The 27,266-nt window shown below is 45.3% G+C and overlaps 1 long non-coding RNA gene across 1 annotated transcript in view; it reads left to right on the forward strand.

The window, feature by feature from the left end:
- LOC132010144 (uncharacterized) overlaps nucleotides 1–27,266 on the forward strand; it is an 84,480-nt gene that overhangs the window by 12,202 nt on the left and 45,012 nt on the right. The window contains exon 3 of the long non-coding RNA XR_009402175.1: nucleotides 8,645–8,717. This is a non-coding gene — a long non-coding RNA (uncharacterized LOC132010144). The remainder of the gene's footprint in view (nucleotides 1–8,644; nucleotides 8,718–27,266) is intronic.

Raw genomic sequence — 27,266 nt, forward strand, 5'->3', positions numbered from 1 at the left:
GCACATAATAGGAAATCCTGAGTGTGAAGACTGTTTCCTGCCAGTTGAAGCATTGTTGTCTTTGGCAGTTCTGACAACAGCAGAAGTCTTCTAGTAAGTGCACAAAGGTGGAGGGGCAGGGTGAGGAAGGAACCTGGCATGTTGGGCAGATGAGAAGCAGTCGAGGGTGGAGGAGTTGGGGAAAGTGGGAATTGCCAGAGAAGGTGATTTAAAACTCTAAGTGAAAGCAAATAAGTTACAGAATCCTGTCAGATAGGGAAAAAATAAATGGTTTACTTTATAAATATACTTGTAGAAACGGGGTCAGCTAGGACAAGGCATTGTCTGCTCCATATGTGCTGGTCCACGATGAAGTGTCCGCCTCATCGATCCTGCTCGAGGTGATAACGCTGACAGTCACTGATGATGACAAGGGGGTTGGTGATGATGGAGTCGGAGAAAATTAGCTCTTTTACTCAAGCCTAAGAAACTGAAGACTCTTTTCTGCTGGGGTCTCTGGAAAGCTCTGAAACAGGGCTTCTCATCCTTTCATATAAAGATGAATCACCTGGGAGCTCATTAAAAATCCATTCTGATTCGGTGTTTGGGAGGAGCCTGAGATTCTGCATTTCTAATGGACTCCCGGGTCAGTTCTGCTAGCTGATCGATATAGGCATCCTGTTCATACACTGAGGGACCAGGAAAACAAGTATGGAAATTCATCTTCAGAGTATTGAGTCACCGTTGGGCCACAGAAAAATAAGGCAAAACTTTTTTATTTGACTCACTCTCATGAATCAGGACTCACATCCTGGGGAAGACATGGTAGACACTTTCTCCAACAGATAAAGAACCATTAGCTGGGAGGGCTTACACCAACACCCCTGAACAGTTCAGCAGTGGCCGCCTTCTGTAGACCAAGACTGACTGAAGGATATATAACGTTAAACTTGGGCTCTAGGCATTGTATGGGGGGGGGGGGGAGCAGGGAGGCATTTGCCCATCAGAGGCAAGGTGGAAGTTATTGCCATAATGGCAAGCAAGGCAGAGAGACAACCCTCCAGAGGCCTTTGTTAATGACTGCTAGACCACGGTGCACGTGGGAGTCAAGTCAGGGGAGCCAGTACGGGAACTTCCTAGCCTACCTAACAGAAAAGATCAAGCGCAAATGGACAAAGGCTGGTGTCAGCTGCCACAATGAAGAATGGCAGTCCTCACCCAGTTTCTCAGTGTGGGTTGCAACAAAAACAAGCTAAGACCCAGCCAAAAAACACAGGACAATCCACAGGACAACCACACACACACAAACAATAGAAAATAATTAGTTAGGATTGTCTCCTAAAAAAAAAAAAAGAAGAAGAAAGAAAGAAAAGACAAATAAGAAAAGAAAAGAAAGAAAAAAGAGGAGTAAGGCTTTCTTTATACAGAGAAAGTGCCCACTCGGGTTCCCGGTCTCCTGGGTCAAATATGTTAATAAAGGAAAGAAAAGTAGTGCTTCATCCTGATTGGTTGGAAAGACCTTATCCTGATTGGTTGGAAGAGCTTAATCCTGATTGGCCGATATGGGCGGCAGTCCAGGCAGCTCATTGGTGCTTTTTGGAGCCGGATCTTGTTTTAAATCTGACTTGCGCAGGGTACCGACTCCTGGCCGCCTCCTGATTCTGTTCTGTGAGGGAAGCCGTCCTACCCTAAGAGCCAATAGAAGGTACCTTGGCTGCACAACATTTGTCACTTGGGGCTTGCCTCCAGGCTCCGTGTCTCACGGTGGTATGCTGGTGGCAGGCCAGCTCTCTATGAAGACGGCGGAAAACGCGGGAGCGGAGGGGAAGTGGCACGAGGGGAGGAGAAGAAAAAATTCTGACTTCAGTACGTGGCGTTTACTGATTTTTAGTTGGGACAGAATTCCACCATGGCCAGTTTCAAGCCACTAACATGAAGGGACAAGATGGTTCAGTTCCTCCGTGTAGAAGCAGGAGGGTTCTATAGAACAGCTGGCGGAACTCACCTGGGAGTCGTTTAGAACTCGGGCCAGGTCTCCTTCCCGTAGCGGGGATATTACTCCCTTTCCAAGCCTTACTAAGACAGGACCGTAATTATTGATAAAGCTGCAAATAGGAGTCGGAGGAGCAAATCTCGAGGCAAGCAAACACTGTCGAGCAAGGTATCTGGCGGCGGGGAGGCCTTGGTCTAATCTCCAGGTGGTAGGTGGTCGCTCTGTTACTGGGAGAGGGCTGCTGTGACAGCCTAGAGCTTCTGGGGCACATCACCCCAGATGTCCCATCTCAGAGTCCCACTCTTATCAGGGCCCTCACTTCCTTATGGGAGATCTGGCCAAGGCTGTGACTTCAACTCTCTTGTTACTGCAACAGCCTGAAAATCCAGTCCTGAACCTGGTTTTCTTTTTGACTGACCCTCCAGCTGCAGTGGAGGAGAGTTCTTAAAATGTTGCCTGCGAAGCCTTCTGGCTTTTTTTTTTTTTTTTTTTTTAAAGATTTATTTATTTGAGAGAGGGAGAAACTTTTAGCAAACTCCTCACTGAGCTCAGAGCCTGACATGGGGCTCTATCTCACAACCCTGAGATCATGATCTGAGCCAAACCAAGAGTCAGACACTTAACCGACTGAGCCACCCAGGCGCCCCAAAGTCTTCTGGCTTTCTCGCTATGTTCCAAGTTGATGGTTGGCTGATCTGAGCTTGTTTTCTTCAACAATTAACCAGCTCTATAATCTTTTGCCACTGAATCTCTGATATGCCAGTGCCAAAGCCATTGCATAACTGGATGCATCTCCTTCCAGCAGACTCCATTTCGGCACTGCAAGTGAGTCTTACCCAACTTATTCACAAGCTAAAGAGAGAAACTTCTAGAATCTTTCAAAGCCCCAGATAAGACTCACAATGGGCCCTTGTTGCCATTGGGCTGCTTAATGGTCTGATTCCACAATGCCATTCCAAGTTTAACTTCCAGTACCAACTGTCCTAGGTTGTGTTTTCCTGAATCAGACTCGGACACAAGGATTTGGGTGTAAGTAGTGGATTTGTGAGGGGTTCCCAGGAAGCACTCGTAGAGACAGGGAAGGGCAGGAAGCCAATAAGGGTGTGTATCAAGCAAGAGCCCTCTGGGAGATACTGGGATTTAATCCCACTGGGAAACACTCTAGAATATTCCTCAGTTATCCAGTGCCCAAGGGATGAGAAACTTGATGTATTTATCCACACCTCTTCTGACTTTGCCTGGGGGCTGCATCTGGAGGTGCTGATTCATTGGCATCCCAAAACAGCCCTCAGCAAAGAAAAAGCAGGTGTTTACAAAAACAGCTGTTGGTATTTAGAGGTGAGCGCCAAGGAGATACTGGCTGGGCATGTCAGCCTCAGCCACAAATTTGTATCAGAACTGAGCTAAGGATTATCCCCACTATGATAGTGGTAGCAGTACCAAAACGATATGACCCAGCCCAAATGGGGATGGTGGTTGGAAGCTACTGGGGAAAGAGACATAGTCTCAGGTATAGTCTGGGTGATCTCCATGCTGGAGCCAGTAGGTAGATAACACAGTGGTCGGGAGTTCCAGTTAAAGAGCTAGAACCCGGCCCTGCTGTGTGGGGTAAGTCCCCAGTTCCCACTGAGCCTCTCCACTGGAATGCGGGTAGACGTAATCCGTGGGTGGATTCGTGGGATAGACGAGCTACTGCAGATAACCGCTGGGCCCTCCAGGTAACAATGCCTTGCCCAGTTAGGAAAACCCCTTAAGAGTGACTCTGTGGGTCAGAATTTCCAGGCACAAATTGCAGGAAGGTATTTTAGAAAAAAATACAGCTTTTGGAAGGGCCAAATTATACTGAGAATAACAGCGTCTAGCTGCATTGGTGTGGGGTTTTCAGAGCACATTCACAAGTTCAGCTGACCCTCACAACAAGGCAATGAAGACAAATGAGGGGGTATTTTTGTCCTCATTTCACAGATGAAGAAAACTTGAGACTCAATGAGGTCAAGTGACTATTTCTGTTACAGGATTTCTTTTACTTTAATGCCTGAGGTTTTTGCTCACACTACTTTGAAGAATAAAGAGGTAGATGACCAGACAGAGTGGTTGGCAGCAAAGTTTATTGAGCGATAACACAAAGCTCCCGAGGAGGGAGGGGAACTGAGAGGGTTGTCACCGGAGTTTCTGAGTCAAGGGGGTTTTATGGGCTTGTTGTCGTCTATTTTAACCTGATTAACCCTTCCTGTGCCTGTCATCCAGTCAGGTTTTTGTCCTCTACTGCGGCTTGGGAAAGGGTGGAGGGCTCCTTTCCCCATGGTGTAAATCTTTTTAAGGGTGGTTCCCTCTTTGGGCAGGGCTGTCCCTGTTCGCCTTTCTTCCAACTCCTGCATTATTTCGAAGATCACAAAGCTGCATAGTGGTGGAGGAGAGGCTCAACATCACATCTTCTGATTCTGTGCCATTCAGTGCTTGCTCCTAGGCCAGTGTTTCCTATAAACTGTCTCCCATTAACTGTAAAAGAGAGCCTTGGTAGCGGGATCATATCTGGTTACTTTTGGTGTCCCCAGTGCTGGTATATTTTGATTGCTTGATATCTGTAGGTAAAGCAAATGAATTTTTAAAAAAATTTTTTTTAAGTTTTATTTATTTGAGAGCGAGACGGAGGGAGAACGAGCAGGGTGAGGGCCAGAGGGAGAAGCAGACTTCCCACGGAGCAGGGAGTCTGCTTTGAGACTTGATCCCAGCCCCACCGAAGGCAGATGCTTAACTGACTGAGCCACCCAGGTGCACAGTAAATGAATTTTAAAATCCCTCCCCTCCCCCAAGACCTGTAAAGAGATGCAGAAGTTTTTGTCACTCCTTTTTCTCCTCCCAGCTACATTTGCATCCAACACACATGCACACACTTCTCTCACACATACCCTCACACACTCTGACACACACGCGAACTTCAACCCTGCAGACTTTGCTTCCTCTCCCCCAGCTGTATTCATGGATAACTGACATATTAAACTGTAAAATACTTGGTATGGGTATACATTGTGAAGCATTCCATCTAGTTAATGAACACATCCATCACCTTACATATTTACATATGCTTATCTTTATATGAGAATATTTAAGTTCTACTCTCAGCAAATTTTTTTTAAAAGACTTATTTATCTGACACAGAGAACACAAGCAGGGGGAGAGGGAGAAACAGGCCATCCCTGCCACTGGGCCAGGAGACCAAAGCTCCATCCCAGGACCCCAAAATCATGACCTGAGCTGAAGGCAGATGCTTAATTAACCAACTGAGCTGCCCAGGTGCCCCTACTTTCAGCAAATTTGAATTAACACAGTTCAGGTGTGTTCTTTTGATGCCTCTTGGAAACCCTCATAGAAGAACATGAGAAATCATGAAGGGGTCATGATTCTCAGAAATCCTAAGAAGAGCCCTCACATTCATTGGGAGACCCAAACTGCTCTCTGGGAATGCCTTTAAAGTTAGAAGACAGAATCTTGACGGACTCCTGACAACTTGCGGAATTGTTCAGCTACCTTGGGGGAGGCGGTTAGGGTGGAACTGCTCTCCCAGGGTCAAAGCCTCTCTGGAAGTTGCTGGCAGCTCAGCGGTATGCAGTGACCCTCTAGAGCCACAAGAGGGAGCCAGTGGTGTAGGGAGTTGGGCTTAAAAGAGCCACCCGCAGCAGGAATGAACCCCCAGAGGCTGGACTGAACCCACAAAAGGAATCTGGACAGAAAGCCAAAGTGAGAGAAGGGGGAGGCCTAGTGGGGAGCAGAACAGAGAGAACATGAGGGAAAACAACTGTAGAATTAAACAGAGGGGGAGCGTGTCAAAATTTAATCATGTTTTATGTGAAGAATAAATTGTTGGGGGACTTTCATCTTTTACTTTGCACTATTCTGATTTTTTTTTTTGTCTAAAGAAGCATACATTATTTTCTAAATTGACAGCATATAAAGAAACATATTTAAAATAAATGGGAAACAGAACAAGCAGTGAGAAAAATGTTGGAAAAGTCCCAAAGTTGCTCTGGAGTTCTAGGAAACATCAGTGTCATTCTTGGATTTTTGTTTTGTTATGAGGCACTGCCCCTCCACTTCCACATCTGTACTCATCTCCATGGTCTCTTTTTCCTTCCTTCATTCTTTTATGAATTCTAATTGCCTTCTGAACACACTACCTTTAGCCTGAAATTAATAGAAATAAATTAATACCAGATAGTATCAGTGTTTTGCAGTGATTTTTTTTTTTTAAGATTTTATTTGACAGAGATCACAAGTAGAGAGGCAGGCAGAGAGAGAGAGAACAAAGGAAGCAGGCCCCCCGATAAGCAGAGAGCCCGATGTGGGGCTGGATCCCAGGACCCTGGGATCATGAACTGAGCAGAAGGCAGAGGCTTTAACCCACTGAGCCACCCAGGCACCCCAATTGCAGTGACTCTTAACTGAAGCTGTTCCCATTTCCACTTTTTTTACGAAGATAAAACTCCAAGTGTTTGATGCCATTCAATTGTTAGGAATTCATTAGAAACAATAGTAAAGCTATTTCAGCTGCCTCTTGGAAGCCTCTATTTAGAGAATCTGTTTTGCATATCCTAAGAGGCATAGCCATAAAGCAGTGACAATGATTTTTAATTAAACATCTTAGACCTTTTTTATCTAATTGACACTCTTCCTGCAAACCACAGGAACCAATATGATTATTGCAGGCATCAAAGCATTTGGCTTAGGAAATTACCCTTGGAGTCCATTTAGGGAAAATTTTTTAAAAATTGACTTGTGTCATGGCTCTTTGGGACTCCAAATATTATTAGCCATCTTACAAAGTGTTTAATGCAAGTGAATTTAGCCTCCGGTGACCCAAAGCTTTTCTGGAAATTAATCCACCTCCAAAGGATAAAGACTCACCACCTCCATTAGGGGCTACCATTCCATGATGAGGAGGGAGGAATAAACAGAATCCAGCCTTGGTGTTGGGGTTATAGCTCTGTGATGTGAGAGGAGGTTATCTTTGTGGCATGCTCTCTTAGCCTCTCCCTGGTTCTTACACAGCTGAGAGAAGGCTGGGGTTGGAGAGCAGCCTCTGCTCCCCTTCCACTCCTCTGAAGGTGGGTCTGAGCTGGTGTGAGCCCAGAAGTGGGCTCCTACTGTCCCAGTGCTTCCCAACCATCTTTATATCACAAATGCATAAAGAGGGCCACTTTTCCGTATTAAAAAAAACTAGAACTTGGGGCGCCTGGGTGGCTCAGTGGGTTGATACCTCTGCCTTTGGCTCGGGTCATGGTTCCAGGGTCCTGGGATCGAGCCCCACGTCGGGCTCTCTGTTCATCAGGGAGCCTGCTTCCCTTCCTCTCTCTCTGCCTGTCTGCCTACTTGTGATCTCTGTCTGTCAAATAAATAAGTAAAATCTTTAAAAAAAAAAAAAAAACTAGAACTAAAGAGGATCTGGAGGCATCATATTATATTACATAAGTATTGAATGTGTATGAAACTTTCAAATAAAATCTTTTAACACTTTTAATGAGAAGCTTGAGTTTGCTTTCATCAACAGAATTTTTTAATTGGATTTTGATGCCTAAAATGTCTCCTTACAACAATTCCTCAAGACGTTTTAATCATAACCTCTTCAGAGTTTTGACAGTCACCATCAAGGATTTTGTTTGCTATAGAAGGTGATAAAATTTCTAAGACCGGCTTTACAGCCGTCCAAAAATTTACAACATGGGAAATTCTAACAAAAGAGACCCCACTGTTCATCTTCCTTCGTTGGGAAAGAGAATGTTGGCATTTCCAGTAGATTATGAATTCAATGGAAGGTTTTTAGAGCAAATATTTCATTTGCAGAGGACATATGTCATTAGGGGGCTTCCCTTGCTGCAAATGGCCCAAAGTATTCCAGGGATATAAAGACAGATAGTAGGACCTATGAAGACTAGAAGCTGGGACTTTTTGTCTCCTTATTCTCCTCCGCTGGCCACCTCTTGGGCTTCATTCTTGTTTCTTGGCTCCCTCATCGGTACAGGCACTGCTGCTCTCTGCCAGGGTGTAGATGCCTAGGGGGAGGGTGCCTCCTTCACTTGCCTTCAGCTCCACTGTGCATGGCAACCAACACTGAAATCGCCAATGATGCCCCAGCCTCTCAAGCCTGGAGGCCTAAGAAAATCGGGGTTTAGGACACTCTAGTAACCCATCCAGAGCCCCCCGCTACAAACCACTGTGGGGGAATTCTCTTCTACATTGAATTCAAGGAATCTTGAGCTCTGGTACCAATCTGGCCTCCGATACTGACAGAGCCATGACCTCTCCCTGCTGGTTTAGCAGAAGGAAATCTCAGGTCATGGCTCTGTCAGTATCAGAGTGCCCTCAACTGACTTTGCACCTGGGGCCAAGCTCTGTAGGAGCTCACCAGGGTTAGCCACAGTCACAGAAAGAAGTTCTGGAGTTTCCGTCTTTGGGTATCTGTTACTTTTGAGGTGTGACCAGCAACTTCTTGACTATTCAAAGTGGAGTATCTGAGAATTGTTCCCGATGTGGTTGGAACAATTGTCATTAGAGTAAATGTACAGTCACTCAAGGTGACTATTTTGAAAGGAGTGACACTCATTTGGATATTAGACTGCTCACGTTAAAATAACTTACCTCTTCCTATCCTTATACATAGTCCTCTTTCATCCATAGGTCAAGAATTCTGCATTTCTGAAGTACTGTTCTAATGCTTCCTCTGTGAGTGAGTCGGCATGAAATCAGCTTGGTAAGTGGGCCTCTTCTAATATTAATCAGCTGTTGCTTTGTATCGCTCATATATTTGTAGCCCTCCCTAAATAACAAATTACCCCACAATTTAGTAGCTAAGATAACAAACAATTACTACCTCATGGTTTCTTTGTGTCAGAAATCAAGCTGGGGAGCGGGGGTGGCCTATCTGTGTGCCTCTGGCTTTAGAATTTCCTCTAAAATTTTAGGTTTTGCAAATTCCAGTTAAGTTCATTGGAGCTTAAGTTTTCCTTTTCTTTCTTTTTCCATCCTGCTATGCTGGGGCCCTAAACATTTTTTTTTCTTTTTTCTTTTTTTTTTTTTTTTTTTGACAAAGAAAGATCACAAGCAGGCAGGGAGAGAGAGAGAGGGAAGCAGGCTCCCCACCGAGCGGAGAGCCCGATGCGGGACTCGATCCCAGGACCCTGAGATCATGACTTGAGCCGAAGACAGCGGCTTAACCCACTGAGCCACCCAGGTGCCCCGGCCCTAAACATTTTTAAGTCAGCCCAAGTGGTAATTCACATTGACTATGGCTATGGGGAGAGTTGCCACAAAAATTATACCTGCCTCCAGAGGTGATTTGGAGGCTTCCATAAGATAAATGTACATGAAAAACTCCCTTTCATGGCATGCAGTGGTTCCTCAGTTCTAGGAGATAGAGATATCTGGGAGTCCCCCCGAGTACCTACCTGGCTAGGTACACACATTGTTGAATCCCCTCCCTTAGAATGTGGGCAGGCCGAGGGGGTGATGGGATGGAATGTCCCTCCCATGATTAGGTTACACTAATCCATCCACTGTGAGTTAATAAAGGAGATTATCTCAAGTGAACCTGATCTTTAAAAGACAGTGAAATATTACATTCTCTCAAACTACCACACTGTTGGAGGGTCTGTGGAAGGAAGTACCTGGCAAGAACTTGCAGAAAGCTCTAGACTCTAAGGGCAGTCCCGGCCCATGGCCTGCAAGGGAAACCAGGACCTCAGCCCTACAACCACGGGGAGTTTAATTTTACCAACAACCAAGTGAACCTGGAGCAGATCTTGTCCTAGTTGACCCTCCAGATGAGGACACAACTAGCAAACACCTCCCTCAGTTTCAGCTTTGTGAGGGGTCCTGACAGAGGACCTCTGGACCCTTGCCCACAGAAACTGGAGAGAATAAATGTGTTTTTAAACCACTAAATCTGTGGTAATTTATAATACCACACTGGAAAAGTAATACCTTCTCCATCTTGAAATAAAATTCATAGATAATATAGTCTGTTTATAAAACATAATAAAATTTCAGTATAGTGTCTTAATCTATTATAAGAAGTATAAGGAAGGTTTTCTAAAAGGAGAATAATACATGTATTTCAACAGGTGAGTGCCCAATCCTAATCACTGAAGAAGACATATGAAAGAGCCAGATATTTGCACCCTGTGTATAGAACCACAGAGAATGTCACAGGTACAAATCAGACTGACCACATTTTTCCAAAACAGTGAACAATCGCTGGTAGAATTTTGTACAAAACAGAGTACAATCTTCTGTCCATTTGTACACTAGTGGCAGTTCCCCAAAATGTCAGTGTATATTAAAACTTCACAAAAAGTACCTTGTAATTCAGGTTAGGTTTTTTACACATATAACTTATGAACACATCTCTTATTTACCCAACCATCCAGCGGGACATTTATAATTTATTCGGGATACAGAAAAATTCTTGTATGAGGGACACCTGGGTGGCTCAGTTAAGCATCTGCCTTCGGCTCAGGTCACGATCCCAGGGTTCTGGGATTGAGTCCTGCATTGGGCTTATCGGGCACCCAGCTCACTGGGGAGCCTGCTGTTCCTTCTGCTTGTGTGGTCTCTGTCTCTCTCTGACAAATAAAATCTTTTTTAAAAAAATTATTGTTCAAGGTGAGAGCCCATGCTCTACAGGTTGGGAACCCCCTTCCCAAGTCATGGTGAAATCATAAACTCCCCCATAAATTTCCAAAATGAGCCCCAGGGGAGGGTGCTGCTAGGGCATCAGTGTAACATTCAAGTGCTGTTACTGCTTTGTGGTGTTCATGTCCCATGTCCTGTTGGACTGGCCTTTGGGGTTGTCACCCTGAAGAAAGGGATGCCGTTAAACATTTCAAATGCTTCTGGTAAGGGGATTTGTTTGTTTGGCGAGATGACAATATTGAAATTAAAAATACAAAAACCTTCCAGTGATGATGACCAAGAATAAAACCACTGCAGAGTGCCCTCCCCAACCCCTGCCTTGCTCTGCGCACAGCTTCCCAGCAGAGAAGCGTGTGGAGGCCAAGCTGTGAGACCCAGCAGGGTGTGCCAGCGTTCTGGAAGCACAGGAAGCAAATGGAGCCACTTGCCCACGACTGCAAATGTTGTTGGTGACAAGGTCACTCCAGCTAGTTAACAAGATGCCTGGCTTGGTTTACGGGGAACGCTGATGCCCATTTCTGCTGCCGCAAAGGGGGCCGTGAGGAGGTGTAGCATGCTTCCCAGCCAAGAAGCAAAAGGTACCCCAAGAGAGCACCATCACCTGGGAACTCTGACTGCCCCACTTGCCACAGGCAGGCTGGGGGGCCTTCCCCACCCCACCAGACAAGCCTGAACGTGCAGAAGGAAGGTCCTTGGGTCCAGTCTGGACCCCGGAAAACAGCACCAGTCAGATCCTTCTGTGAGAAACTCGGAAGGAGAAATGTTCACAAATCACAGACTTCCAGCCTCAGAGCCCAGCACCCCAACCAGTCATGGTGGGGAGGCTTTCCTCCTGGGACTCCCAGCTGCCCAGGGCCTTGGCAGCGAGACAGAATAGAAAAGCTCTCCAGCAAGCAGGCAGGTTCCCTCGGCGCCTCATAGCCTCAGAATCATGAGTTGGTTTTTAACGAGGTGTTACTGCTTCTCCAGTACCACCAGAGAGAATCCACTGTCGGGATGTGCTCTTGCCACAAGCGCGGAGAGCCTCTGTTGTCCTGTGCATCTAGATGCTGGCTTTTATTGTGAGTGCCTGCCTTCCCCCAAGAATCTGGGGATGAATGCTATGTCCGCTCTCGGCTCTGGCGTGGACTTGTTTTGGAAAGTAAGCAATATATCTGAGTCCTGTGCTGGTTCTCATTCACCATGAGTCCTCTCCTTTCTTGAATTTCCAGAACTGTTCTTCTGTAGTCTACCTACAAGGGAACATTTCTGCTTCAAGCCAGGAGTGAGAAGGGCCCTATTTTGCAAAATTCCCTGGTTCAATGAAGACCGATATCATCACATCTTTTTGCTCAGACAGCAAAAAAGAGCACCTTACTGACACCCCATCGGGCAGGACTTTTATTGCTGAGCAACAATCTTTTCCCTAGCAGATGGGGAGAGCAAATGGCTCTCCACTCCGTTCAGCCCCACTGAGGAAAGAGCTACTTTCTAAATGTGGACCTTGAAAAAGGAATCCGGAGTAAGACAGGAACTTTCAGCTTTAGGACCAGTATCATGGTCCAGAAATGCTTGATTCTTTCCTCTCTTCTTAGAGTCACACCTTACACTCAGGGCCATATGGTCCTCAGTTACAAAGCATACATTTCTTACATTTCAGCATCTTTAAAACTAGACGTGCCTTGTATATCTCTTACCATTATGACATTGGGCTTTTTATCTCTTAGTAACTTAAATAATGGTATGTCTTATAATTAATAGTTATGTTTATGAGATAAAAACACATAGGCAAAGCAGCTCCAGCAGAGAGAACCTTTCCTAAAATTCAGAGCAGTGGGAAATGCCTTGTGAAGAAATCTTGGGTTGTACCTTTTGATGGGGTTATCAGATTACAAATGGCATAAAAATAGTAAAATATTTCCAGAGCGTCAAGGATGGTGTCTTAGCTCGGCTGCTGTGACACAGTACTATACATGGGGTGACTTAAATAATAGACATTTATTTGTCATAGTTCTGGAGGCTGTGAAGTCCAGGATCAAGGTACTGGCAGATTTGGTTCTTGGTGAGGACCCTCTTCCTGGCCAACACCTTATTCATATCCTCACAGAGCAGGGGGATGAGGGAAGGGGTGGCAGAGTGCAAGACATTCTGGTCTCTTCTTATAAAGGCATTAATCCTTTCATGAGGACCCTACCCTCAAGAGCTCATCTAAACCTGTTTACTTCCCATACTAGCATGTTCCAGCTGCTATAACAAAAATGCCATAAACTGAGTAGCTTATAAATAACAGAAATTTCTCACAGTTCTAGATGCTGGAAGGCCAAGATCACGGTGCCAGCATGGTCAGGTTGTGGTGAAGGCCCTTTCTTGGGCTACAGATGTCCCACTTCTTCTTATGTCCTCACATGGTGGAAGGAGCAAGGAGCACCGTCAGACCTCTTCTATAAGGACACAGATCCCATTTATGAGGGCTCTGCCCTTGTCACCTAATGCCTCCCAAAGGCTCTACCTCCTAACACTATTACCTTGGGGGTTAGGATTTCAACATATGAAGTTGGAGGACACAGACATTCAGACCATAGCACCTTCCAAAGGCTTCATCTCCGAATATCATCAAATTGGGGGTTAGGACTTCAGCTTATGAATGGAGGCACGGGGTGGGGGGGTTACAATGTAGTCCATAGCAGATATCATCCCCAGTGAGGTGTGACCATTTGGATGACAGTTTTCCTAAGTCATTTCTGTTTGAACATCATAGCACATACAATGTAGTGATTAATTTCTGTGTCCAACTTGTTATTTTTGATGTGCCACCAAACACCCAACCTTGGCCCTTTTCTGGTCAATGATTTTCTACCAATAATTTTAACAATAGTAACATAGAGTTGTTTACCTAGTTATTTATAGTTTATTCAAAGCAAGGAGGACAACTTCTATCCTTTGGGGAAAGACAGTTCCCACTGAATGAAATAAGCAATTTTTAAATTGGAATGGAATTTTTCCATTGGAATGGAAATTTTTTAATGGAATGGAATTTTTAAAAATGAAGGATTCACTTGGGTCCAAAGAATAATGGCCTATGTATAAGATGAGGAAGAAGGTGATCAGACCATTCCTCATAGAGGAAGGTTATTCAACATAAGGCTTGATATGAAGCAGGAGTGTAACAGTCATGAAAATGAGTAGCAAAGAATTGCATTCTAGAATGTGTTCTGACCTTAAAATATAATGGTTCTACTGGACTCTGGACAGATTCATATAAAGCAAAGTTTCTCAACCTCAGCACCACTGACACTTTGGACTAGGTAATGTTTTGTTGTGGGGCCTGTCCTGTGTATTGAAGGACATTTAGGAGGATATGTAGCACACATACACACTACATATCTGTCTATATAGAAAGAGGGGGGTTGGGATGAACGTGCAAATATGGCAATATGCTAACAATTGTTAAAAACTAGGTGGAGTGAGGGCACCCGGATGGCATAGGTCATGGTCCCAGGATGGTGGGATGGAGCCCTGATCAAGCTCTCTGCTCAGAGGGAGCCTGCTTCCCCCTGCCCCTGCCTGCCTCTCTGCCTACTTGTGATTTCTGTGTCAAATAAATAAATACATAATTCTTAAAAACAAAAACAAAAAACTAAGTGGAGTGTGTATAGTTGTTTTGTCCCATTTTCCTTTTCCATATGTGCGAAAATGTTGAGAGAATAAATGGTTTGGGAGAAAAATTGGTCTCATGGTTCAAATGGAGACCAGGTCATTTTGTTATTTATTTTTAGAGCCAAAAAAGATTGACCTTTTCTCCAAGTAGATCCCAAATAACTTTATTTACTTCTTCACCCTCTTCTCATTTCTGGAGGTACTTGGAGTTAACCATTGAGAGTACAAACTGTCCATAATAATGTAACCTGAAAGGTTTTTTTAAATAACCTCTTTGGGGACTGGTGTGTAGTTAACACACACTGTGCCTCACGCAAGGGGGCATCATTCACACAGGCGCCTTCATGAGGAGCCCCGGCCCTGGAGCTGTGTGGGTAGGATGGCCAGTTTATGCCAGTTTGCTCTGGGTGGTTCCAGTTGGCACCCAGAACCCCTCCTTAGTGGTTGGCCACTCTGTGTGCAGTGCAGAAGGTCTGGCGGTGTTTTACAATGTTGGACCACGAGGAGCAGGGCAGTGTGAATTCTTGACAATTCTTAGTGGGCAGTAAGATGTTCTGTTAGTAGATGGTTCTGGCTCCATGCATGAGCCCACTAGGCCACACCTCCGCTAGTCAACAGGTACCATCCACCCACAAAGTCTAGTTCAAAGAGGAGGCGTCAATGTCAGGGACACTCTTTAGAAACTCTGACCTAGACTGAAGGCTTTGAAATAGGCAGAACAAAAGGCCAACATCACCAGCCCAACATGTGAACCTTATTTTTGACATGGTTGCCTTTCCATGTTATTTCCCCTCTTAGGGTTTATAAACCATGTCCTTCTTCCCTATCCTCTGCTTTCTCTACTCTTTGTAATCATGTAATTACTGCTTTGAGAAGATTGAGGTCTGGAGAAATTAAGCAATTTGCCCAAGGTCCCAGACCTAGAAAGGGGAGACACAGGACTTGAGACCAGGGTCCCCTGAATCCAGAGTTCCTCCTCCTAATCACTTCATTCCTGCTGTAGACCGTGTCCCCCTAAAATTCGTATGTTGAAATCGTAATCCACAATATGATGGTGCTGAGAAGTGGGGCCTTTGAGAGGTACTTAGACCTGGGGTTGGAGCCCTCATCGAGAGAAGTCATGCCCTTATTTAAGAGGCCCCCCAGAGCTAGCCTGCTCTCTCTCCTCCATGTGTGGATACAGCAAGAAGTAGACTGTCTGCAACCCAAAACCGGGCTCTCACCAGAACCCAACTGTGCTGGCACCCTGATCTCGGACTTTCAGCCCCCAGAATCATAAGAAATAAATTTCTGTTGTTTATAAGCCATCCAGTGTATGGTAATTTGTTGTGGCAACCCGAACAGACTAAGACTATTCCTTTCCAGCTCATCAGATGTTCGTGAGCAGTGACTTCACCTCACTGGTTCTGCCTTCTCAGGGGGAGTTTGTTCTTACAGGAATTTATAAACACAGAAACCCCCGCAGGACCCGCAGGGTCCCAGAGAAAGGAGAGCGCACTGGTAGTGGTGGCATTTCTGACAGCACAGAGTCATGGAATGTTCTGTGCCTATCAGATGGGCATCCCACCCACGACTGGGGGCTCACAGTCTCCTAATCCTTAGTGTGGAGGAGCGGTTGAGAGCCTCGCTTTGGAAAGAATACACCAGGGTTCGATAACCTGGTTCTGCCCCACAACCTGTGACATTGGACAAGACATTTAAAAGTCTCTCAGCCATGATATCCTCATCTGTAATATGAGGATAATAATAGCCATAGCCCCTACCTCATAGAGTTACTGTGAATTTAAACCAGTTCACGTGAAGTACTGAAAGCAGTGCCTGGCCCATTGTGAGCGAATCTTAAGAAAAACACTCTTAAAAGATGCCTACAATATTGAGGGAAATTCATGTGTTCCATTTCTCCCAACACACTTAATGTACCTTGGTGGAGCCAAGTCACACATGATTCACACTGAGAATAGAGTCATATTTTTAATATTTAAATATTTAAAAATTAGCTTTTTAAAATTCAGTCTTCAAGTTTTTTGAAGGAATGTAAGAGTAATCAAATACAATCCTTTATGAGCTTTCTAGGACCCCCTTGTCTCTTCGTTTTAATAAACCTCAGAGTCTCCCCCAGCCTCTCAGCTAGCTCACCCACACCCTCTTCCTGAGCCCCAGCCCAGCAGCTCTCCAGGACACTGCTTTTGACAAGTCCTTTCCACCTCCTCTGCCCACCCCTCGCCCACTTTCCTCCCCCCGTTACCCTTCCCCACGGTTCTCCCCACTCCTCAGTTTTGCTCAACTCCATCCTTCACTATCCGTCCTCTGATTTCACAGCACAAAAGTCTTGGAATTACATATATTTCTGGGAAACACACTGAAGTAGGTGGGGGTGAAATAACGTGACGTTTGAGATCTGTTTTAAAATACTTCAGAAAAGAAAAAAAATGCAATAAATGCAGCAAAATCTTGACAATTGTTAAATCTGGGTGATGGGATTATGTGTGTTTTTGGTTTTAATTATGCTTTCTTTTGTGGACGTTAGAAATCTTTCACAGTTAAACAAATAGTAAGTCTTAGACCAATGTGGCAGAAAGACCTGCCACAAAATGGAGGGAGAGAGGGGAGGAAGTGGAAGGGAAGCTGTTCAGTCAGGCCTCAGGGGAGCGGGGGGCAAGACTCAGGAACTGCAGCTATTAGGAACCCAGGCCACCACTCTGGGGGGTGTGGGGTCTCCTTCTGGGGCTACATGGTTTCTAGTCTTTCTTCATTCAGCATAAGTACCTCCTACTTCCCCCCCCCCCCACCCCGGCACTTTGTATCCCTATGCACAAGGCAGAACACGGCTATTCCTTAGGTCCCAAATTCTCAAACCCTTGGCTCAAGGCAACTGGTAGAGGCTGCAGGACTTTCCTTAAATTCTGACTTCCCAGTTGCCAGGAAAGAGAATCTGAGTATCTTCCTTTGGTCAGAGATTACTCTCAGCCCAATTATCTGTGGTACAAACGCATTCACTAGGTGCCCGTGTGTGTGAGTCTGTTGGGGTAAGGGCAGTAGTTCTCAAAGGAGCACTCCCAGCCACAATGGGGGCTTTCTCTTGTAAGTAACCCCAATACTGTAAAGTGAATTTCAGTTTATAAAAATGATCAGTTCCAATTTTTTTTTTTAATTCTGAAATATAAAATCGAGGCCTTGCCAGATCCCGAAATGCCATCTGAATCACCACCTCAAAGGAAGGGTAGGTTGGAGCCTCTATCATTCATAAGTGCTTTCTGTATCGTTCTGAGTCTTTCCAAAAATCTGTCATTTATGTCTGAGCTGGGTGGGGATGCCCAGCTCCCCAGAATATCCTATGCTCGGGCCTGCCAAATAAATAAGGGTTTACTGTCTTCCCTGGAGTCTGGAATGGTTTTGGTCAAATAGGCTCCACATTTCCATGAGTTTTAAGATGCTGAATATCAGCCAGCTCCACCCCACCAAGTGTAATTGTTGACAGCTGTGTCTTGAAAAGACTTTCTTTTGTTGCTCATCCTGCTGAGTGAGCCGAATTGCTTCATTAACATTTAGGCCATGTTACACGTTCAAGTGCTTGTGAGGTATTTGGATTTCAGATGAGCTTGGTTGGTTTTTTTTTTTTTTTTTTAATTCTTGTTCCAAACATGACAAGCCTCCATTTTTTTGTAATGAGTTTTTGTGTATATGGGTGCCGCTGAAAGCGAATTTGCATCTTTGTGCATTTGTCATGCAAAGATGTACAGAAATGATTGGTATGGGTTGACCCAGTTATTAAGGCCTTTTATATTTTGTGAAGAGCAAATTTCAAACCATTCCCCAGAGTAGCTGAGGAGGCTGGTGCTTCGTTGCCTGAGAAGACAGGGTCAGTTTCAAAGGGTGCTCAGTGGGGGAGGGGAGTCGCTCCCCAACTAAAAGAAATCACAGGCTTCCCTAAGCCATCCTGATAAACGTTTAAATGAATTTAAGCAGAAACAAGTGAACTTGCTCTGAAAGTTCAGCTTCCATCACCTACCTTTCTGAAAAGACTTGTGCTCTAAGCCATTTCTCTCTAGGAATTCAGGACCTGAAACAAAAGCAGCTTCTTCCCTGCTTGAGGCTCCAGGACAAAAAGAATCCTTGGGAAATATGCTCACTGCTTCTCTATTACCCATTCTCTCTGCTAACTCTGGTTATGATGAGGGCGACAATGTGCTGTGCTAAAACCTTCTCAGACTCCCTTGATGGCTGGAGGTACCCCCTGTGATCCAAATGTTGCCAAAGAAATGCACAGGAAAGTCACTGAATGAAATCTCCATAAAAGCTTTGGGGAAGAAGCAGATTTGCCTGGCAGTCTCCTAGGCCTTTGTCCTCTCATTGCTCTGCCCTTACCTCTTTTTATTGTCTTCAGTGCTGCTGCAGTGGTTGGAGAGATTATAGTCATCCTGGAGGAAGCAGGAAGGTAGAGCCCAGCCCACAAGGGTAGCCTGGAGAAGTTGTCCCATTCCAGGACACCTGGCTCTGGACTTCTGTTATCTCTTCAAGCCACTGAACAGGGTTTTCTCTTATTTGCAGCCAAACATATTCTTTATTGAGACCCTCCATGAGGGCACAGAAAGGGGTTTTGGTGGGAGCCTATTCTGGTTATCTATTATTGCATGACAGACCAGTCCAAAACTTAGAGCTTAAACCAGCAATTATTCCAATTACTCTCTTTCCTGGCTTTGTGAGTCAGGAATCCAGGCAGTGTCGGCTGAGCAATTATTCTGATCCATATGGCATCAACTGTGGTCACTGGGTGGTACTCAGCTGGCGGCTGGTCTAGTCTAGAGGCTCCAAGACAGCTCCACCCACTTGTCTGGTGCCTTGGCAGGGAGCCCCTGAAGCAGGGCTCAGTGGGGTCTCTTAACTGCAGCACATACACATGGCTTTTCCACCACAACAGCTTAGACATCCCATGGTGGCTCAGGGCCCCTGGAGAGAAAGAGCTCAAACAGAAGTTTCTAGTTTCTCAAAACTGGCCCTGGAAATGGGCCCTGTTTCACTTTCACCGTATTATATTGGTCAAAGCAGTTACAGAGCTTATCTAGATTCTTGAGCAAGGGGACTTAGACCTACCACCCAACTGGAGTATTATCTAAGAATTTGTGGCCATCTTTCATCCTCCATGGTTGCAATGAACTATAAGATTGCCTGAACGTGATCTACAGGCCTAGAATAGATAGACACAGCTGTGGGAGTAGGCCTAATACTCCCTGTGATTTCTGTAGGGAATACAGATTGTCCACGAGGTGTCAGGAACTAGTCTAGGCTCTGGAATGTAATAAACACCACCAACAAAGCCACCTTTGTTTGAGGTTCTTATTGGACACATAAGAGGAGATAGAAGACATATTTGAAAATACACAATAACTGCGATGGTTAATTTTATGTGTCAGCTCGAATAGGCTAAGGGATATTAGATAGCTGATAGAACATTATTTCTGGGTATGCCTATGAGGGTGTTTCTGGAAGAAATTTGCATTTGAATCAGTAGACTGAGTAAAGATCACCCTCATCAATGAGCCTGGGCGTTATCCCATCTGTTGAGGGCCTGAACAGAACAAAAAGGATGGAGGAAGGACAAATCTCTCTGCTTGAGCTGAGACATCCATCTTCTTCTGCCTTCTGCCATCTTCTTCTATTGTACCTCGGTGTTCTGATTTGGGGTCCTTTAGACATGGACTGTGACTTATACCATTGGTTATCCTGGTTCTTAGGACTTCGGATTTGGGCTGGAAGGACACCACCAGCTTTCTTGAGGCTCCAGCTTGCAGACCATAGATCATTGGTCTCCTTAGTCTCCATAATCATGTGAGCCAACCCTCACACTAAACCTCTTTCTACCTGGTTATGTCCTTATTGGCTCTGTTTCTCTGAAGAGCCCTGATTCATATAGTGACCTAAAGTGGCTGCTATGGTAGTATAAAGAGCCTGGCCCACAGATGAGGTATCCTGGGTTTTCATCTTCAGCTCAGTGCTAAGGATCTATGTGACCCTGAGAAAGGCCAGCAACACCTCCAGGCTGTAGTTACATCATCAGGAAAACTATGGGAGTGGATTTTATAATCTCTGAGGTCTCTCTCCCATTGTAAAGTTTTATGGGTCTAAGCAATCACTAATTAGGATTATGAGAAGAGCTGGAGTCATGATTTCTTCCTTTAATTCTTAAAAATAACGTGCTTTTCTGTTGTCAAATTCCACTGAACTTTTCTTCCAGAGACTTAGTTCATTCATAGAGCAGACCTCAGAGAAAACTTGGGGTAAAGGTAATATTTTTATGAAAATTAAATCTTCCCAGATAATTTGATTTCTCTGGTTTTCCCTGAGAACTTGTTCTTTCCAAACATACCCTGCTGTTCTCCTTTTAAGGTTGTAATAGAAAATGTTTCCATTGTCATTGGAACATGACAGGTGATTCAGGACGGCCAAATATTCCAGAATTCATTGGGTTCTGAACCACAGGGGAATCGAAGAAGTCTTAATAAGAAAGAATCTCACAGGGAGTCACTTAGGGTTCAGTTACAACAAGTGGACCCTTCATGACTGCAAGATGAGTGCCTAGAAGTGTAACATTGAACTTGGTGGTGGGAGAACAACCATAATTACTTCTTTTGGCGAATTTATTCATTTCCACCTCAAAGATTTGCAGTCAATTCTGACTATAGCATGGGCAAGTGGGAATTTATTGCCAAGGAACAGAGCAGGAGTGAGTGGGTGGACATTAGAGGAAACACTGGGGAAGCAGTGGCTAAACTGACCTAACAGGATTCTTGCTGCAGATAGGCCAAGGTGACCAGACATCACCCAGAGAATGTGGAGGCTGAGGAACCTGAGTAGAGGTTCAGAGGATCAGATGTGGAGCATGGGGGATCCTTGGAACACTGACTTAGCAGGGTTCTTGCTGAAAGTGGATTTTGTAAGTAAGTGTGCCATTGGGCCTAAGAAAAGCTTCAGGATCCTGGCTTAAGTTTGGTCAAGCAAAGAATCATTGTCAAGAGGTAGAAAAACCTGGGTTTCTTTCTGAGGGACAAAAATGTATAATTTTGGCTTTGACTTCCTGAGGTTTTCCAGGTCAATCTGTTAATTTATGATTATGTTATGGATATGTTATTTGGGTTTGTGGAAGAGAAAAAAAAAGATCTACAGTGTATGCTTTCTACTATATTAGTACAGAGCACTATTATGTAAGGTTTATAATTTGGGGAAATAAACCTATGACCTCCCTGTAACTCTATCCTTGGGATCCCTCCCAGGAGACAGCCTTATAAGGTTAAGACTGCTTCATACAGAGGCCTTTGTGATTCATCAGTAACTCTTCTTTGGATTGGCTCAAGAAAGATGCAACGTGTGCAAAATGACACTTTATAGTGAATAGTGTAATTCGAAGAATCATTACTACTAATAATAACATAATAATCGAACATTTGCCAATGACTAACATGCCAACAGTGTGCCACACACTGTGCTAGAAGCTTCTCCACATCATCTCTAATCCTCATAGTAGTCCTGGAAGGTGTTACTGTCTCCTCTGAAAAGGCTGAGGTTCAGGGATGTTGAGTCTTTGTACTGGTGAGTAGTGGGGCTGAAATTCTAACCTAGTCTGTCTGTTGCAAAAGTCTGAATTTTGGAAGTCTGAGTTTTCTTTACTTTTGTCTGTATCCAATTATCCCTTTGTAGATGCTGCAAATATTGATAGAACACCACAGAACCATAGAACAATTACGAACAAACAATTTGCATTTTGCTCACTTGGTAACAAAAGACAAGACAATGAGGCAGCAATTAACATTGCTGAAACAGGATATTTTCCCTTTAAGATTTATTTGGTAAATACCCATTGTCAAGTAATTCTGGATTCTACTGAGCTCTCTCTCACCTCTCTCATGCAATTCAGAGGTTCATGGAAACCACAACAAAGACTAGCTCTGGCTAGTGGCTAAGAAGTAAAAATGCTCATAATTTTATCAAGTGCTGGCTCTCTGGATCATTTTTATTTTTGAATTTACAGTCTTCTCCACTCACCTTGTCTTTTGAGGGAATTCTTCTCTCCTAAATCTCTTCACTCTTCTTTTTTGCCTCCAAGGTCTCCCCTCCTGCCCATTCATTTGCAAACACCTCTCTTTAAAACCGGCTTGCTGCCCTGACTCCTGTTAATCGAAGGTCATTAAAAAAATAAACGCCTTGTGTCGCTCTCGCCAGCAAGAACGACACGGAGACACGCGTGGAGGCAAACTTCTTTAATGGCTTCTTTTTATCTTCTTCCCCCTCTGGCGCAGCACAGCACGCAGCTCCCGCCGCCCCGCTCGGGTGCCGCCACCGCCGCCGCCGGCCGCGCGCCGCCCCTCGGCGCCCGCCGCCATGGTCCGGGCTGCGGCCCCCTCCGGCAGGCGAGGCGCAGCGAGGCCTGGCTCCCAGTGGGCCCGCTCTACAAGTACATTCAAGCATATATACACCGGCAGCTTAGCCCGCCTAGCCAATCACCACAGTGCTCATGCACCTCCCGCGTGAGTGGACCTAAATGAACAGCCAATCATATTCAGTCCCTTACAGCTCTTATAGTAGGCCTCCTGTACTGGCTCCCGACATCTCCCCCTTTTTTATTTATTTATAATGGCTGAGATCGTGCCTGTCTTAGGTTGCCAATCCTCAGCACACATGCTTACCCGTCATCGGGTACTCTCCCTGGTCGAAGAGCCCCTGTCTTAGGTTGCTATGGTGTGGGATCAGTCTTACCTGTCTTTGACTACCGATCTAGCATACTTAGCCATATCTGGGGGGAGGTACCAGCTTCAAGAACCATCATGGCTTGAACCATGAGGTGTTATTGTCATTGATTGCGACGGACACGGCCACACACCCAACGTAACATTAGTATGTTAGCTGTGATTAAGAGAACAGCCATGGCACCAAGTCCGGCCCACTATTTGAGGAACGAAACAGATTGCTGTAACATTTTTTTCCACTCACTAACAGGTGCAATAGTTACTTTGGTAGAATTTATGGATATAATTTGAGCTCGTAATTGCCTAGTTAAATTTTGAAATTGATGGTTCCAGGTACCATTAAGCATATTTCTTAACTGTCTAGAGAGGTTAGCTGCTAAGGATAAGTTGTTATGAGCTATAGGAGTGATACAAAGTCCGGCCATATTATGTATGCATCCTATCGACACAATTGACTCTAGGATATCAAGTTGTTCCTGTACAAGATCAACCCTTTGATTTACAATAAGGATCCCAGCATGCAAATGCCCGTTAATTTGTTCTTGTGTAGCCAATGCTTCAGCGACCATTCCTGTGACGTTGTGGAGCGCAGCTGCTGTCTGTACCGAGGTTGTCAACGCTACTGCAGCAGCAGTAGCAGCGGCGGCGGATGCTGCAATAGCTGCAATAATGGCTGCTGTTATTCCAAAGTCTCGTTTATGTCAAAGCAGCACCGGCAGGTTGTCGGGGTTCACCTGTACTGGCATCAGGATATACGTCGGTATCTTGGCTATTACTGCCGAGTCTCCCACCGTGGCGTTCCAACATTCTGATAGCAGACAATTCTGGGACTCACAAGAGAGACTAGATGACTTGTTAATAGTAGAAGCATTAAAAACTATGAAGAGAAAGGGAGCTCTAACACAGACAGGCATTGGTGAGTAACTTATGTGCTTAGCTGAGGTGCAATTGCAAGTAACATTTGTTTCAAATCGAGAGCCTACGTGATAGTTGTACGTACAGTTACGCCATGTAGACCCATTAATAAAGTGAAGGCTTTCCAAGCCTGTACATGCCTGTGCAGCGTTGCAGAGCAGCCACCTATCTAGAAGGTGAGCTGACGCGCCTTGCGCCGGGTCTTGGTAAGTATAATTATAGCCCAAAAAGGTGGAGTTAGAGTAAGTGGGGATTTTAGGACTGAATGAGAATCCTGTTCCCACCCAAACTCCTGAGAGGCTACTATGGCAGACACTCGTGCGGTGCAGCTCGCACAATAGCAGGCCTTGGTGCAGCAAGGTTTATACGGAGGAGGCCCCTCATAGGGTGGCGCTGTTGGGGCTGGGCGCATGGGCATAAGATCTAAGTTATCTACCACTTCCTTTGTTTGTAACTGCGCCATAGCTCCTTCTTCCGCTTTTAATTTCAGCTGCGCCATAACTTCCCCCCTGCATTTTGAGCTGCGCCATAGCCTTCTTTAGCTTTTCCTCCTTTTTTGCAAGTTCCTTTTGCATCTTGCTCACCTTTTGGCTTTTGGGCGATTTCCCTCCTCTGCTCCTTTCCAAAAACCAGGGAGCCGTTTGTCCCACTTCTCTCAAAAACAAACGAGCTGTTTTATTTTTTAAAGGAGTACCAATTGCTTTAAGGATATCAGAAAGCCGCCCCAGCATTTTATATGTGGCCATCTCGTTTCCCATCCCGGAAAGCTTTACTCTCGTCCTTATCCTAGGAACTTTCCCTGTCACTAGACAGAAATAGGTGCACTCTTTACCTGATCGTTGCCTAACTCCGCGCGTCTCTTCTGCACGAGTTCCCGGGTTTCGGCACCACTTGTCGCTCTCACCAGCAAGAACGACATGGAGACACGCGTGGAGGCAAACTTCTTTAATGGCTTCTTTTTATCTTCTTCCCCCTCTGGCACAGCACAGCACGCAGCTCCCGCCGCCCCGCTCGGGTGCCGCCACCGCCGCCACCGGCCGTGCGCCGCCCCTCGGCGCCCGCCACCATGGTCCGGGCTGCGGCCCCCTCCGGCCGGCGCGGCGCGGGAGGCCTGGCTCCCAGCGGGCCCGCTCTACAAGTACATTCAAGCATATATACACCGGCAGCTTAGCCTGCCTAGCCAATCACCACAGTGCTCATGCACCTCCCGCGTGAGTGGACCTAAATGAACAGCCAATCATATTCAGTCCCTTACAGCTCTTATAGTAGGCCTCCTGTACTGGCTCCCGACAGCCTTGAGAAAGGCATCTCTTTCAGTAATGACTGCACATAATACTTTCCGGCCCTGGCCCATATTTTTGATTTTTTTCACCTTCTTCCTCTGCTAGGTGACTTTGTATATATTTCAAGTCTGGGTCCTTGCCATAAGTCATGGAGAATAGATAGTAGAAAAATAAATCACCCCAACTGGCTACTTCTTGGCATCTTCTGTAAAGATTTTGAATAAAGGAGAGCAAGACCAGTGGCAAAAATGTAGTATTTTAAAAGTTTTCTCATATTGAAGTAATTATAAATTCATAGGAAGTTGTAGACGTAGTAGAGACAGATCCTATGTACCCTTCTCCCAGCGTTCCCCAGTGATAGTGACAACAGCTAACAAGGATAGCACAGTATCAGAACAAGGAAACCGATATTGGTACAATTCACAGAACTTCTACAGATTTCACCAATTTTATACACATTATTTGTCTGTGTGTGTGTGTGTGTGTGTGTGTGTGTGTGCATGTGTGCACATTCTATGCAATTTTATCACATGTGTATGTAAGGGCCTATTTAGCCAGAGCGGCCCCACCTTGGTTGAACAGCCATTTTGTTGTTTATGCAGTAAAATTTAAATTGACCCTGGCCCCCGCCAGGGGAACTTATTTAAAAACAAGTCTGAGAAACCAGTCCCAGGTTTTGGGCTTTGTAACAAAGCCCAAATACAAGGGTGGGTCAGGTCAGGTGGAGATAGCAGCCCAATGCAGGGATGAGTTGGGTCAGGTGGAGACATCCAATCAGTAGAGCACGCATACTGCCGGGCGCGGTGGCGCGCGCCTGTAGTCCCAGCTACTCGGGAGGCTGAGGCAGGAGGATCGCTTGAGCCCAGGAGTTCTGGGCTGTAGTGCGCTATGCCGATCGGGTGTCCGCACTAAGTTCGGCATCAATATGGTGACCTCCCGGGAGCGGGGGACCACCAGGTTGCCTAAGGAGGGGTGAACCGGCCCAGGTCGGAAAGGGAGCAGGTCAAAACTCCCGTGCTGATCAGTAGAGCACGCATACTATCTCCCTAGCTACCAAGGAGTGTCCCCCCCCACCCCCCCGCCGCCCCTGCCTTTTGGGCACCAATTCTGACCAAGGTGATAGGCTAGTTCAAATGTCTATTATAGGGTAAATTGTAATTCAGTTGGTCACTTATGTGTGACCTAGCATGACTGTGCAGCTTTCTCTGTGTGTTACAGTCTCATTCACCACCTGTGTGTGGCCAGGCCCAACCACATGGTTGCTCTATAAAAGTTAGTCTGTGAGGCAGGGAGGGGTCGCACTCTCTCTAAGAGATGTACCCCCGGCCAGTCGGTTTGATTCTCAATGCTTGGCGCAAAATAAAGCTTTGCTTCACCTTCACTTTGTATCAGTCTCGCTCCTTTAATCACGGACCCATTATTGGGGGACCCAACAGTGTACATTCATGTACCCACTGCCACAGTCAATAACTACTTCATCACCACAAAAATTCCTCATTCACGGTCATATCCAGTCTCCTCTCCCCTGATCCTTTAATGCTTGGCAACCGTCTATCTGTTCACCATCTCCATAAATTTTCTCATTTTGAAATGTTGCATAAGTGGACTATTTTTTTTTTTTAGATTTTGTTTATTTATTTGACAGACAAAAATCACAGGTAAGCCAAGAGGCAGGCAGAGGGAGAGAGGAGGAATCAGGCTCCCCCACTGAGCAGAGAGCCTGATGTGGGGCTCAATCCCAGGACCCCAGGATCATGACCTGAGCTGAAGGCAGAGGCTTTAACCCACTAAGCCACAGGCACCCTGCTTAAGTGGACTATTGAGATGGGATTTTTTTTACTCAGGACAATTCCACTGAAATCCCTTTTGGTGAAATGTCTGTTCTTGTCTTTTGACCATTTTCTAATGGGATTACTTGCTTTTTGTTTTGTTTTACTGTTGAGTTTTTAAATATATATGTATTCCAGATATATCTTCTGTCAGATATGTGGTTTGCAAATATTTTCTCCCAATCTATATCCAGTCCATTCATTTTCC

This window comes from Mustela nigripes, chromosome 2, assembly GCF_022355385.1.
Source record: "Mustela nigripes isolate SB6536 chromosome 2, MUSNIG.SB6536, whole genome shotgun sequence".
In the NCBI taxonomy this organism is placed as follows: domain Eukaryota; kingdom Metazoa; phylum Chordata; class Mammalia; order Carnivora; family Mustelidae; genus Mustela; species Mustela nigripes.